This window comes from Corvus brachyrhynchos, unplaced genomic scaffold, assembly GCF_000691975.1.
Source record: "Corvus brachyrhynchos isolate BGI_N302 unplaced genomic scaffold, ASM69197v1 scaffold209, whole genome shotgun sequence".
NCBI lineage: Eukaryota > Metazoa > Chordata > Aves > Passeriformes > Corvidae > Corvus > Corvus brachyrhynchos.
This window is the reverse complement of record NW_008246056.1, coordinates 2,460,074-2,473,158: the sequence shown is the minus strand read 5'-3', so window position 1 is coordinate 2,473,158 and position 13,085 is coordinate 2,460,074. Positions and strand designations below refer to the sequence as shown.

The 13,085-nt window shown below is 43.4% G+C and overlaps 1 long non-coding RNA gene across 1 annotated transcript; it reads right to left on the bottom strand.

Annotated features, from left to right (window-relative positions):
* Nucleotides 1–4,046: 4,046 nt before the first annotated feature.
* On the bottom strand, nt 4,047–8,253 carry LOC108449531. Its single transcript, XR_001865701.1, has 2 exons — nt 6,858–8,253; nt 4,047–6,494 (listed from the first exon to the last, which is right to left on the bottom strand). It is a non-coding gene; the product is annotated as an uncharacterized LOC108449531 (long non-coding RNA).
* Between the last annotated feature and the right edge of the window lie 4,832 nt (nt 8,254–13,085).

Below are 13,085 nucleotides of genomic sequence, written 5' to 3'. Positions count from 1 at the left end.
AATGTTCCAGTTTAAATTGAAGCTTCCCATGCCTCAGACAGGAAAATGTCTAAGCTCTGCTTTGAGTTTGGTAAAAATGCCAGCTACATATTTACCAAAATATTTAAAGTAGTGAGCACATGCGTTACATTCCATTACTTTAAATGAAATTTGTATCCTGCTGTGTCCCCCAGTATTTCAAAGGAAAAGAGGGAGGAGAGAGGGAAAAAGACCAGGCAGAGCTGAATCCACTCCACAAAATGAAGATACCCAAAATGCCTGGAGGGACTGCTGGCAATCCCCTCCTATGTACAGTGAGCTCCTTGAGGACAAAGAACAAAGTTCTGAAGCTTTTCTTCTGTCTTAAATCTTCTCTGTACATGAGGAGGATGCAGGCCCCAGCTTGACAAGTGGGAAAGAACCACTACAAGGTGCAAGGTGTCTCTGCCAGCCAGGGATGTACCCAGGGCTATAGCAATAGCAAAATCAGTCACTCCCTTGCAGGAATAGCAGCCATTTCCACCACTGTGACACAGGATGAAAGTTTGAGTGGGTTTCTCAATTCTCATTCTGACATGAAAAAACAGTAAGTCTTTGTCTCTTAATTTTAAATGTTGAGCCCCTGTTTGCCTTCCGGCTTGGCTTTTTTAGAGCACAGTAGGAACATTTGCTTTCCCTAAACTTTAAATGAGATTATTTTCCCATACAGTCACACAATCTGAGATGCCATGAACTTTAAGAAAAATTCTATCTATCTATCTATCTATCTATCTATCTATCTCTGTGTATATCCTGAAAATTGTGGTGGCATCATTGGCATCAGGAGTACCTAGACTGTTCTTCATGTGAGGACAAAGCTTTATGGGCTTCACCTTTTCTTTCATTCCAAATACAATTCCTCCTTTGTTGGTCACAAAACTGGATAACCACAGCTCCACGGAGTTCAGCATGTTCTTTATTTTCATTTTCAGGGCAGAGTCTGTTCATAAATGAGATCTTGGCTCTTACAATCAGTTCACCAAAAGCTTGAATGTAGTCTATGCCATGGGGAAAATAGTGGGAAAGATTGGAGACCTCTGCTGTGGTTATATCTGGATACCAGCTGTCAGATCTCATCATCCTTGGGACAGCAGCATGCATTTTCCATCACAAATGCCATTAGGTGCATCAGAACAGAGCCTTTAACAACAAACTAAAAAGCAATAGCCCACATGAATCACAAAACAGCTAAAGAGAAAAGGCTGTGAGAGAGAGTAACCCAGAAAATCACTTGATTAAGAGCTAAAAGTGGCTACTGTTCCCTTAGGGGAATCAAAAAGTTCCTTACGGTATCCCACAGTGGTAAGGAGGAGAAGAGGGGTCCAACAGGCAGGAATTATGCAGCAAGATTGATTTATTTAATTATTTTGCAAACTCTTTTATAGACTTTTTTCTTCATAGTCTAATTGGTCAAAGGATCAGCCACCCCTTGGGGTGATTGGCTAAAATCCTAAAACATCCATTGTCAAAATATTTTTCTATTTTTACCATAAACAAAGCTCTGCAAGGTCGCAGGTGTTCATAGTTTATAGAACTCTGCTACTATCTTCCGTGAGAGAGAAAAATATCTCATGGGACTGGAAAGAACTGGAAAGAAGCAAGAAAAATTCTTGCTAGCAGCAATATTTGTATCCATAATCTGTTGGTAGCAGATTATCAAGGCACATCAAAGATTAGAAGACAGGTGTTGATTGAGGGCAAAAAGACACAGAGCTGTGCCCACACAACTAAGATGTGAATTAGGAGCACAGGCAAAGGAGAGAGAAGATCATCTTGTGGAACAAATGACAGCTCAGATGGGATGAACTCAGTTAAAATACCACTCAAAGTCCTTGCAGTCACACCTGTGTAGAGCTGCTTCTGCCTTCCATGCACTTCACAGCTACTCAGCTACTCAGCAACCTCTGCTCTCCATTTAGAGTTATTTGGAATGATGTGTCTCCATAAGGAAATCCTGCCAGCACAATGTCTGATGTATTAGATGGTGATAGAGGGAGACAAAATCAGTGTAAACTGACCGATTAAAACAAGTGTTCCTCTTTTCAACCTTTATAATTCTTTCCACTTGCCCCATTTTACTTTTGCTGGTGTGGGTAACGCTGTGCTGGTATTTTGATGATGACTCTTGATGCAAATCTCTTCTGGAGCTGATTTCATAGGCCATGGCTGGAGGTAAAGCACTTTACGGAAAGAAAAATGCAGAACTGATGATGGTCACATCCAAAATCGTTCTCACTGAGCCAGAAAGGCCAAGCTTGCACCTGCCCTGCTCCAGCAGCTCCCAGGAGGAATGGGAGGAATTCTCACAGCAGCCAGGGGCAGCACACAGCTGACACATCTCCTGAATCTGCTTGGAAAGCACTGATAAGGAGGCCTGGTTTTGGCTGGGATAGAGTTAATTTTCCTGTAGGAGCTGGTATAGTGCTATGTTTTGGATTTAAGATGAGAATAACACTGATAACACACTGATGTTTTAGTTGCTGCTGAGCAGTGCTTACTGTAAATCAAAGACTTTTCAGTTTCCCAGGCTCAGTCAGCAATCAGGTGGTCAAAAAGCTGGGGGACATGGCCAGAACAGCTGACCAAAGCTGGCCAAAGGGATATTCCATACCACAGAACATCATGCTCAGTATAGAAACTGGGAGTAACTGGCTGGGAGCTACCAATCCCAATCAGGAGCTGGCTGGGCATTGGGCAGTGGGTGGGGAGCAATTGTACCGTGCAGCCCTTGTTTTTCTTGCCTTTGGTTCCTCCTTCTATTTTACTATCTCCTTTTTCATGACCATTACTATTATTATTAGATTTTAACTTATTTCAATTACTAAACTGCTCTTACATCAACACACAGGTTTTATGTCTTTTTTCCCCAATTCTCCTCCTCATCCCAGCATTGGAGAGGAATGAGGCAGCTGCTGCATGGTGCAGAGCTGCCATCTGGGGTTACACCATGACATAAGGAAATACACACTACTCTGGCAGGAAGCCTGGGCTGGGCTGGCTGTGACAGGCCACTGGAATTACTTCCTTGCAATTTATCCCATCACGACCAACACACGTCACAGAGGAGGAAATGCACAGAGGAGCTTCCAAGGACAAGGTCACCGTACCTGCCCGTGGCAAAGGCAGAAACGGGAACAACACTCCCTTCTGTCCCAACACTATAATTATTCTGATCAATTTTATTTTATGATTGTCATTAGGACACTGCTGGGAAAAAAAGTTATGACAATTAGAACACAGCAACTACTGGGATATAAAGTGAAGATGATACGGAACAAAGTTTTGAGAAAAATACAAGGAAATTACAAGTTTAACCATGAGTGAAACAGAAGCCTGGGCAGAACTGATCACACCTCTGAGACCAGCATCAATAGGAAAGAAAAATCTGCAAGAAGGGAAATTTTAGATGAGTGACTCACGTGGTACTCATTTCAGGCAGGGGAAGTGACAGGCTGCAGTGAGAACCAGTCACTTTTCTGGCTCCACAGCCATGAATGCAGCTCAGCAGGAGAGCCCAGACCTCTGGAAAGACTTGAGGGGCTCTGAATGAAGGATTTCTGCTCTACCCCACCCATGACAGAGCCCCAAACACTCAGCAGGACCTCTGGTGTCTGTGCAGTGTGAAGTGAAAGTCAAGAGTGATTTGTGTGTGCACAGCCGTGAACACTCAACTGAAATAAACCACCCAGCAGCAGGAAGTCTGCAGTAAATAAAAGCAGCAAAGCCAAGAGACTGTGAAAGGAATACCCCTGTTCTCCCCTGCCCTCAGGAGGAGGTCAAAGGCTGGTGCAAATCCCGTCTAAGTTAAAGGGAACAGCTGTGTGTTGTTAGTGAGCCCCTCTGACTCCTTTGTTTCTAACTCGGCTCTCAGCGACACAGCAGCAGTGCAATTTAAGGCATATAAGGAAACCAGAAGACTTTTCATAGTTCACTTGATTTTTTTTTTTTTGGGTTTTCCCTTAGGTCATCTGGGATACTTCAGACACTGTTCATATGAGTGCAGAAAATAGCAGAAAGGCAGCCACGCATGGAGAATAGAAATGCTACACTGTTTTAATGAATGCAAATCATCCAGGTGCCTGGAAAGCCCTTCAGTGTAAAGGGTTAGTAATTACCAACAAATAAGTAGTAAGCGGAAAAATGTTCTCTGTGGTCTGCAGTGTTCAGTCCTCTCCTTCTACCCCTCCCTCACATAATTAAAACTAAATTGACTGATTGCTATGTCCTCTATTAAGAAACTGAAAGTAAAGGAAGAGGCAAGGTAAGGCATAACCCTTCAAGTCAATGGAAAATAAACCTGGTGAGGCAAGAGACAACTGTTCTTCACCCTGTGCCATGCTGCTAACCCTCGGATTTGAGGTCTTACAGCACATGCTGTCAAATGTAGTCACTTTGCTCTGCAAGAACAGGCCCCTAAATGTACCAGGTGTCCCCTCTCCCAGTGTGTCCCCAGCAGTCTTCCCACTTTGGAGCAGCTCCAGGTGACAAACTTCAAACATGGTTTCCTCCTCTGATATTACTCAAAGTTATGGTGGGGTGAAATTGGCACCAGGATTTTCATGGCTGCCTGGGGCAGAGGGAAGGCTCAAGGGAAACAAGAATTTGGACAAAAGACTGCTGGTCTAGCCAGTCACCCTCTCCTATCTGTAATTTAGATAATATTCAACCACTGCACAAACAAAGCCATGCGACTGGGAGCAGTTTTTATTTGCTGAGAGAATCATTAGCAAGTGTCTGTCTTTCCAAGGCCTCTCTTACCTGTAAAGCTGCTTTGGGATTGTGAGATGGGTGCATTTGTGTATCTTCCTTAAAAAAATGGCTCCCACACCCACCTCTTGGGTGGTCCAGGGCACTAAACAGCCCCCAGGTTAGTGGTGGTTTAATTATCAGTTTCTGAAGGGCAAAGCAATCTACCCCAAGCAGATGGGAGAGGCTTTGATAAACAGCACACTCCCCTTTCCTCTAACCTTTGCAGGAGGACATGCAGAGTGCTGGTAGGATTGTGTTTGGGGTATTGCTAGGAAAACAGGCTGGTTTTGCCAAGGCTTCATTCCCTCATGTGCTCCCTATTGCTTTGCTAATTCTCTTTTCGATTCCAAAGGCAGGGAAGGGAGCTTCCACATCAGTGTTTTACAAAAGAGCTGGGGTTAACAGGCATTAATGCAAACCATGACCAACACTGGACTGCTTTGTTCATGTGGCATCAGACAGCTTATATAAGATAGAACTCTATTTTCTTTAAAATTCACATTGTTTCACATGTGCATACGATTTAAATTCCAGTTTATAAGTAACGTACAAAACCATTCCTAAGCTAGAAACAAAAATAAAACATTGTCCAAGAGAGTAAAGGACTCCTGGGGTTCTTTATCCATGCAGCTCCTATAGATCAGAATGTCCCATGGATTTTCTCCCAACTCAGAGGTTCTTTTTCTTCCACCCAACAAATGTCAAGTATTAAAACCACCAGAGCAATGACTTAGTCCACATTTCATTGCCTGCACTGGTACAAATGTTTCTGTGTAGTCTGTGATCAAAGCAAGCTGCAACCTCTGTCAAAAAATTGCAGTCACAAGGAGAATTTTCAGGAGTATTTTACAAGATATATTAAAAACTATTCATTTATGATGGCACAGTTAGAAGGCTGCAGCAATAGGAATCAAAATAACAAACTATGAACACAAATGATCTCCAAGAAACTTCATCAAGAGGCAGTCCAGACATATTTGTACTGCAGGCAAGGGCTGCCTTAACTGTTTGCTTCCTTTTTTGTGCATCTGTGATTCCATCCTTTTTCACGCATGAATAGGAGATTGACGTGCTAAACTAATTCTGCACAGAGAAAAAGAAGCAGCCTGCTAGCTGAAACAAGGCTCTTTTCCTGTTTAACATATAAATCCCAATTATTTGCAAAATAGGACTTTCACTCTGTTAATTACATGTGCAATGACAATTCAGGTTATTGACAGGAAAGATTATATAATAATTGCACAGGAACCTCAAATGTATGCTTTCCAACCTTCTCCCTAAAAAGTTATGGATTTCTAAATATCATATATCTCAATTGTGAAAATATCTCAATTGTGAAAATTACACACTTCCATCACAAAAACATGACTGGGGGTTTTATCCAGTTTACTCGCCTGATGTGTGTCTTGGTGTGAAAACGTTACATTTCTTGCTGAAGTTTGCAAAACACAAGCACTGCTTTTGCCTCTCAAACAGCCTGTTTTGCTCCCAAATAACAGCACCACTCTTTTTTTAGTTCAGATACTTGATATCAGCAGGTGAGAAAAGAAACCCTCACATATCCTACCAAAGATTCGGCTGTTCTTTGACTCTGCACAGCATCAGAGCACAAATACACGTGGTGGAATGAGCATCCATGGCTGTTTCGGTGGAACATTTTTTCAAAACCAGGAATATAACTTGAGGACTTGCCATCATCCCAGCTTCTGCCGTGCCGTTGCACACCCCTACAAAGCAGAATGAAAGTTTGATGTTCATTTCCCAAGGTTCAGCCTAGAGATAGCTCTGTAATTTGAAATAGCCACTCCTCACACAGCAACAAAGCTGAAGGGGAAGCTGCCAAAGGTTAATCTTTCCTCTGGTATTTCTACCCCAGCTTTGCTTGGCCGTATTGCCCTTGGGCTGAATTGAGGAGGACAATGAGACTGTTAAGCAGTTTGGCTTTGTTTTGCACGCTATGGAAACCCTAATTCCCTCCTGGGAGAGGATCTCTCTAAGAGATCTGGTTGGCCACACCAGAATCCTACACGTGGAATCCCAGCTCCTTGCTCGGCACTGCCCATATCTGAATCTGCAGCTTTGCCACTCACCTCAGCCCACATCTGCCTCTGAAACAGGCTCTGCCTCATTCCCTCTGGCACAGGTGCTGCTTCCAGGTCAGTGTCTGAAATAACCTCCCCTCGTGGCAGGATGATTCCTAATGGTGGTGAATGGAATGCACACCCGTGGCTGCTGTGATGCAAACCGGCTTGCTATGTTGCTGATCCTCCCAATTATTTTTGTACACTTGGCAGGCCTCGCCATCCACGTGGAACTGGCAGAGCAACATCAACATCGAATGGAGTAAAGATAAAGCCTCTAGAGGACGAATATAAATTACTAATAAGCTTTTCACAATGCCAGCGTGTGCCAGCCAGACATATTAAAGAAAAATCTCAGGTTGCTTCTGCTCCTTCCTCCCCTGTGCCACTTAGGAATTTCCTCCACCACAGACAATCATGGATATGATTTCACCTCACTGAACGTCACCATGCCCAAGAGCAGAGGCTATTTTTTTCCAATTTACTTCTGGAAGCCAATCCATCTTAGAGCTGCATGAGGGATAGCAAATCTGCTTATCCACTGCACACAGACAGATAGCACAACAGAGTGAAAACTTGAGTCAAGGATGCTGGTCAGAATTCACCTTGCTAAATATATGTTCATGCTGGAGACCCTCACATTCAGGTCCATCAGGCACTCTAGTTGTTCTGGCATCCTGACTTCCTAAGCGGGATTGGGGGGTTAAAACATTAAAGAGTGCTCCAAACACTTCTTGTCCGTGCAGAAACTCCAGGCACTCCAAGCTCGAGTTCTCCGTACATCTCACAGCCCAGTGTAACAACCCTATGTTATCCCCTGTCTGCATCCATACCTGCACAAACACGGCCTGCATGGGAAAAACCAGCTGGCACAGGAGCCATAGGCTGGCAGAAAGGCCGACATTGCAGCTGTCACTGTGCTTGTGCTGCGAAGGACCTGGTCCTGGCTCCCTCAGACAACTCCAGACAATTAAAAAATTGTCAATATTCAAACTAGCCAGTTGATAGGTTCTGTTAGGTGATAGAGGAAGCTGTAAGCTCCTCTTTGCAAGAGAATCACTTCCGTAGCTATGCTAACCCATGACAGTTAATTACCAAAGAATACAGGCGTCTTCGAAAATAGATATTCAGATACTATGTACTCTGAACAAGTGCAGTTGTCTTTCGCTTTCAGTACCAGATCAAGGATGTTGACTGTGACTCCTCAGTTTCAAAAGAGAAGACTTCAGCATGTCCCCAGCACAGCCCTCTCTCACACCCTGACAAAGAAGATGCCTCAGAGGGCTCAGTGAAATGCAAATGTAGCTGGTTCAAAAAGAAAATGAAAATCTGAGGGTTTGCACAGGAAACAGCCTGGGGGCGGAGAAAGGAGGCTGAATGCCTTTCATTGAAATGCAAAAAGAAAATTTTCTTTCTCAGGAAGAGCAAAACCACCCCCCCGGGGGGATAATTTTGTTAAGGTAGCAGGAGAGTAACTGGTAGCAAAATCTATCCTAGATTGGTCCTGAGAAACCGTTTGAGTTAAATCATCTCCGGTGTTTTCCACTGCACGACACTTTCTGCTTTTTTCATCACTGCTGTCTAGAAATACACGGGAGAAGAAAAATTTAAATACACAGGGGAAGAAAGAGTCTATCAAGACTTAATGAGAGCGGAAATGATGCAACAGGAACCCCTCCAATGATCCCAACGTGTCCCAAGCACATTAAGTAATTACCATCTGTCCTCTTAGCTGGAGTCATTAATCTCTTCAGCTGTGCTGTGCTGCTTCTTGGTGGCGGAACCTCTTGCATACAAAACCATCAGACTGCAGAGCTGCTTCACAACCATTTTGCCATCCTTAGAAGCTTTTTTAGCTTTGCCAAGGTGTGCTTGAGTGCATTCATCAAAACCAGTACATGAGGGAAAAAATGGGAATGGGTTTGGCAGGCAGAAACTAAAGATTTGGCCTGATCTGAAAAAGAGAGGCGCTGGTTCAACCAGTGGGGAGTGTTTGCTGGCAGAGGGAGCAGCCAAGAGGAATGTGCGTTGGAGGGGACCCTGAATTCAGCAGGGACCAGTGCCAGGGAGCAGTGGGATGTCCTGGCACGTGGGATGTCCTGGCACGTGGGATGTCCTGGCACGTGTGCCAGCGGTGGAGGCACAACCCCTGCCCCCGGCTCTTTCGGCGTCACTTCACACAGGGCACTTGTCCTCCTTCAGACTCACTTGGTCTCCACGCACCGCTGCTGGTGCACTAATCGGCGATACATCCTCACGCATCAGCACACCTCCTGCTCTCATCCTCCAGCTTTTGTTTTATCCCTGCCCGACCACCCTGACAGTACACACCCGCCTGTCCTTGTGTCACCAGAGCCCTGCCCCGGCTTAAGAACAAAGGGACAAGCTGTGCCTGCAACGGGTTTTTTTTACTAATCAACAAACTAGTACATTTTTTCCCATATTTTTTTTTTCTCCTTTGTACTTCCCAGACACCCAGTTTACACCACATTCTTCTGCCTGTGTGTGTGGGTGTGCCAGCCCAAACCTTCCTTGTCCCATTCCTGCAATGGCTCCATTGCTGTCCTGTGGCAACAGGAGTGACAAATTCTGCCCATTCTTTCATTCCAGCTTGTCCTGAGGACCATGCATACTGAGAAATGCTACAGGCTGCAGGAGGAATGGAGTCTGTTTTATGAAATGTCTCTATCATATAGACTCTTTGATGGCTAGGAAGAAAGCAAGCTCATAACTTTCCATGTAGGAAGAAAGCATGAAAAATTCTCATCTCTTCTGGTGCTTTTTCACTGAGTGTGTAAACAGGCAGTGGTTTTGAGAACACAGCTCCTCCCTCGTCTGCTACTGAACTGCCCAGGAGTTACTGGTAGTTCTCAAGAGATAAGAGACTGACAGTCACCCACAGGCAGGGCCTGTAAAAATGATCAGATTTGAAGCTGTGATATCTTTCAGGAGGCAGGGTGGAAAATAAAATAAGCAGCCTTGGAGAGGGGGATGAAAGTATTTGAGCTTTTTGTCTTCCCAGCTCTAGTCCAGAGTGCTGAAGGAGGAGGTTTGTACCCTGCTCTGTTTGTTGGAGGAGACCGGGCTTGGGACAAACAACTTCGCCGCTGGTCTTCTGTTGACTCCAACAAGTAGAGCAATTACAGCTATCCTCTGAAGTGCTGGAGATAAAGGTTATCTCTGGTAAAAAGAATGCTGATGTTTCTGGGTAGCCCTTGTTCACAGAGAGGAATAGCTAAGCAAACTCCCTATGGACTTCAGGGAAACACAAAGGCACTTCAGAGTTTATGTGCTGAGATAAGGCTCCTGAGAAAACTTTAGCCTAACCTTTCTCCAGCTGTTTGCTTTCGTAGGAAAATCTATGTGTATCCATGTGAAGAAATCGCAAGAAGAAAATTAAAAATACTTTTTTTTTTTTTTTTCTCAAGTTTCACTTTCTACACGGGAAGAAACAGATCCAACTCCAGCAGGTCTAACTGGAAGATGACTTAAGTGATTGGGAAAATTAAAGTGTGATGACATTCCATTATCTTTTTTTCTCTGCTGTATTTCGTGTGTATTTTAGGCTCTCATTCTGCCCTGTAGAAGATGCAGTTATAAAAGACTGAGTCTGCACACAGTTTCCTTGTGGCTGTGTATGTGGAACCATGTGGTAGTTGAAAAGATAAGTCGGTTTTATTAATTTTACTTAATTAGTTAAGTTACCGAGTAACAATTGGATTTACATATTTCCGGATTACTAATACTTTTGGATACTCTATTTTACTAACACAATGCATGAATAGACAGTGCTGTCTTCTAAGTGCTGTTGATAATTTCTATTCCTTTTTGAGATGCTGCTTTGAAATTCTTTCCTGGATTCATCGAATCCAGGCTCTGAAGAGGAAATGCACTGCTTTCTGCAGTTATTTTTTTCTCTTGAATTTCCTGGTTTAAATTCCTTGGAGTGTATTTTTGCCTAACTGGCAGAATATCTACAAGAACAGCTCCTGGCAAAACGTAAACACCTGACACATTAGGGGATAAGTTACTTTAATTGTGAAAATAAGCAGATATTTGTCTAAACAATACTAAAACTGTTTTAAGGATGTAAATACAAGAGTGACTAGATAGGAAATGCTTTTATTCTGCTAAAGGAATTTCTTGTACTCATTTCAGACAAAAACTACAATAAGCATTCCCACTGAGGTAAATGAAAGAAATAAGGCTAAATGCTAGCCTAGGTAAAGAAGTTTACAAGCCCCTGAGACAATAAAGTTGCAGAAATGGGATCTTTGTCCTTTTGAGGGGTCATGTGAGCCAAGGAACATGGATTTACCTTCCAGAAGGGCTGGAAGCTACGCAGGCACTGGAATTGCTTGCTTGTGTCAGTGAGCAGTTCCAAATGCCTGAGGTGATCACATCCCTTCAGTTATTGTACCACAGCAGGGCTTTTGGGTTTGCCTAAGGGTTACATCCAAAAGTGTGTTAGTGGAGATGCCTTGCTAAGAAAATTCAAAACAAGTTGTTTTATACACCTCTCTTTACCTGTTATGTAAAATTACTAGAAAGCAGACACAGGCATGAGCTGTGATTTTTCCTTCTGAGGAATAAGCTTGAATTGAATGTTCCAGGCATTTTCCATGCTGGGATGCCAGAACTAAAGTGATCCCAAAGTGTCTGATTTAGATCTGGAGCTCATTCTGAAACAACTGCGGCCAGATCTTCCCAAGGTTTAACCACTCCCCCATCCTACAGCTGGGGTTGCTTTGAGGACTCCTTGTCAGAGAGTCTTTAGGAATTCACCCCTGTGAATTCCAACAAATGACAGATTTAGCAGCAAACTCCATCCCTAAGCTACTGACTGCTGGAGGTTTATCTGTGCTCTGATTCTGTAATTACAACCCTTCCCTTATTTATCTCTCTTGCTAGACCATGAAACGCAGTGGAAATAAATAATAACAGAGGCTGTCACTCACAATGCTTATTATGCATTAAATACTGCAGAGGTCCTGAGGTTTTGCCTCATGGTAACAGTCTCGCTTTCTTCTTCATTTGGCAGCAAATCCAATTACACATAAATGATAAACCTCTGGGCCTTGACACAACCTTTACAGCCCCTTTTATATTGCTCCTTGGTCCTGCTGTCTCACAGATGGCCAAGCCTATCTGGAGCCATTTATTTGCTGTTGGTTTACATGCCTGCTGTAAAATGCTCTATTCCCATTGTAAGAAACCTCAAGCTCCAACTTAAGTTTGTGCTTTTGGACCCCAGAGTCTATAAAACATCCTGGGTTTATGTTCTTCTGCACCTAGTGGAAAGACACAATTAAAGATAAAAAAATACACTGTAAGATAAGAAAAATAGTTGGAGCATGAGAGAAAAGAAAGAGCAGTCAGGGCTTAGGTAAGGTTTCCTAAGGTTTTTTCAGGCAGAAGTGATGACCTTGAAGGCTGGAGCAAAGGGAACTTAAATCTGGAGAGTCTGTAGGAATCATTAAAGATGCCAGGCCCTTCATATACATTACTGACACTGTGAGTGAAATAAAAATCTGCTTCATGGTCAAAAGAGTAACTGGATGACAGAAATCATCAGCTGAGTTGTGATCATTACAAATTCTTTGGAGCCAGGTATACACAACACACAGATTTTACACTGACACAGAATTCAGGACAAGTTAGATTTCACTGAGAACAGGGCAAAGCATAAGTTAGGAGGAGGCAAAGATAGGCAGAATGGAGATGGAGGCAACATGTGAGACACCATGATGTAAGATTGCTTGTGCCATGACTGTGTCTGGAAACTGATCATGTGATCCCACAGCATAAAATGGCTCCCCAATTTCTCAAAGGCATTCCCCCTAAAAAACTTTAAACCTTCATCAAAAGCAGTGACACTTCCTGTTCCAGTTTGAGTTTCCACTGGCTTTTAGGCTGAAGCTACAAGTAGAGCAAAGACTAAAAAATACCAGTTGGGAGAATAAACATTACCCTGGCACACTCTGAGCTGGCCAGCTGAGGAATTTATCCTACCAGAGCATAAATATGAGGATGAAAGTTCTCAATAAAAACAGATTCCAAGAAAGCCATCCAACTGTATGGTTCTGATCTTCATTTTCCACCTGAAGGAAGCCATAGATAAGTTCAAGCTGGGCCATCTCCACTGTGGTTTTCAATCTTCAGACCAGCTGGAAAGGAATAAGAATAAACAGGAGGCTCTGCATGCTCTGAGGGGGAGTGGCAGCAAAGAAGGGCTTA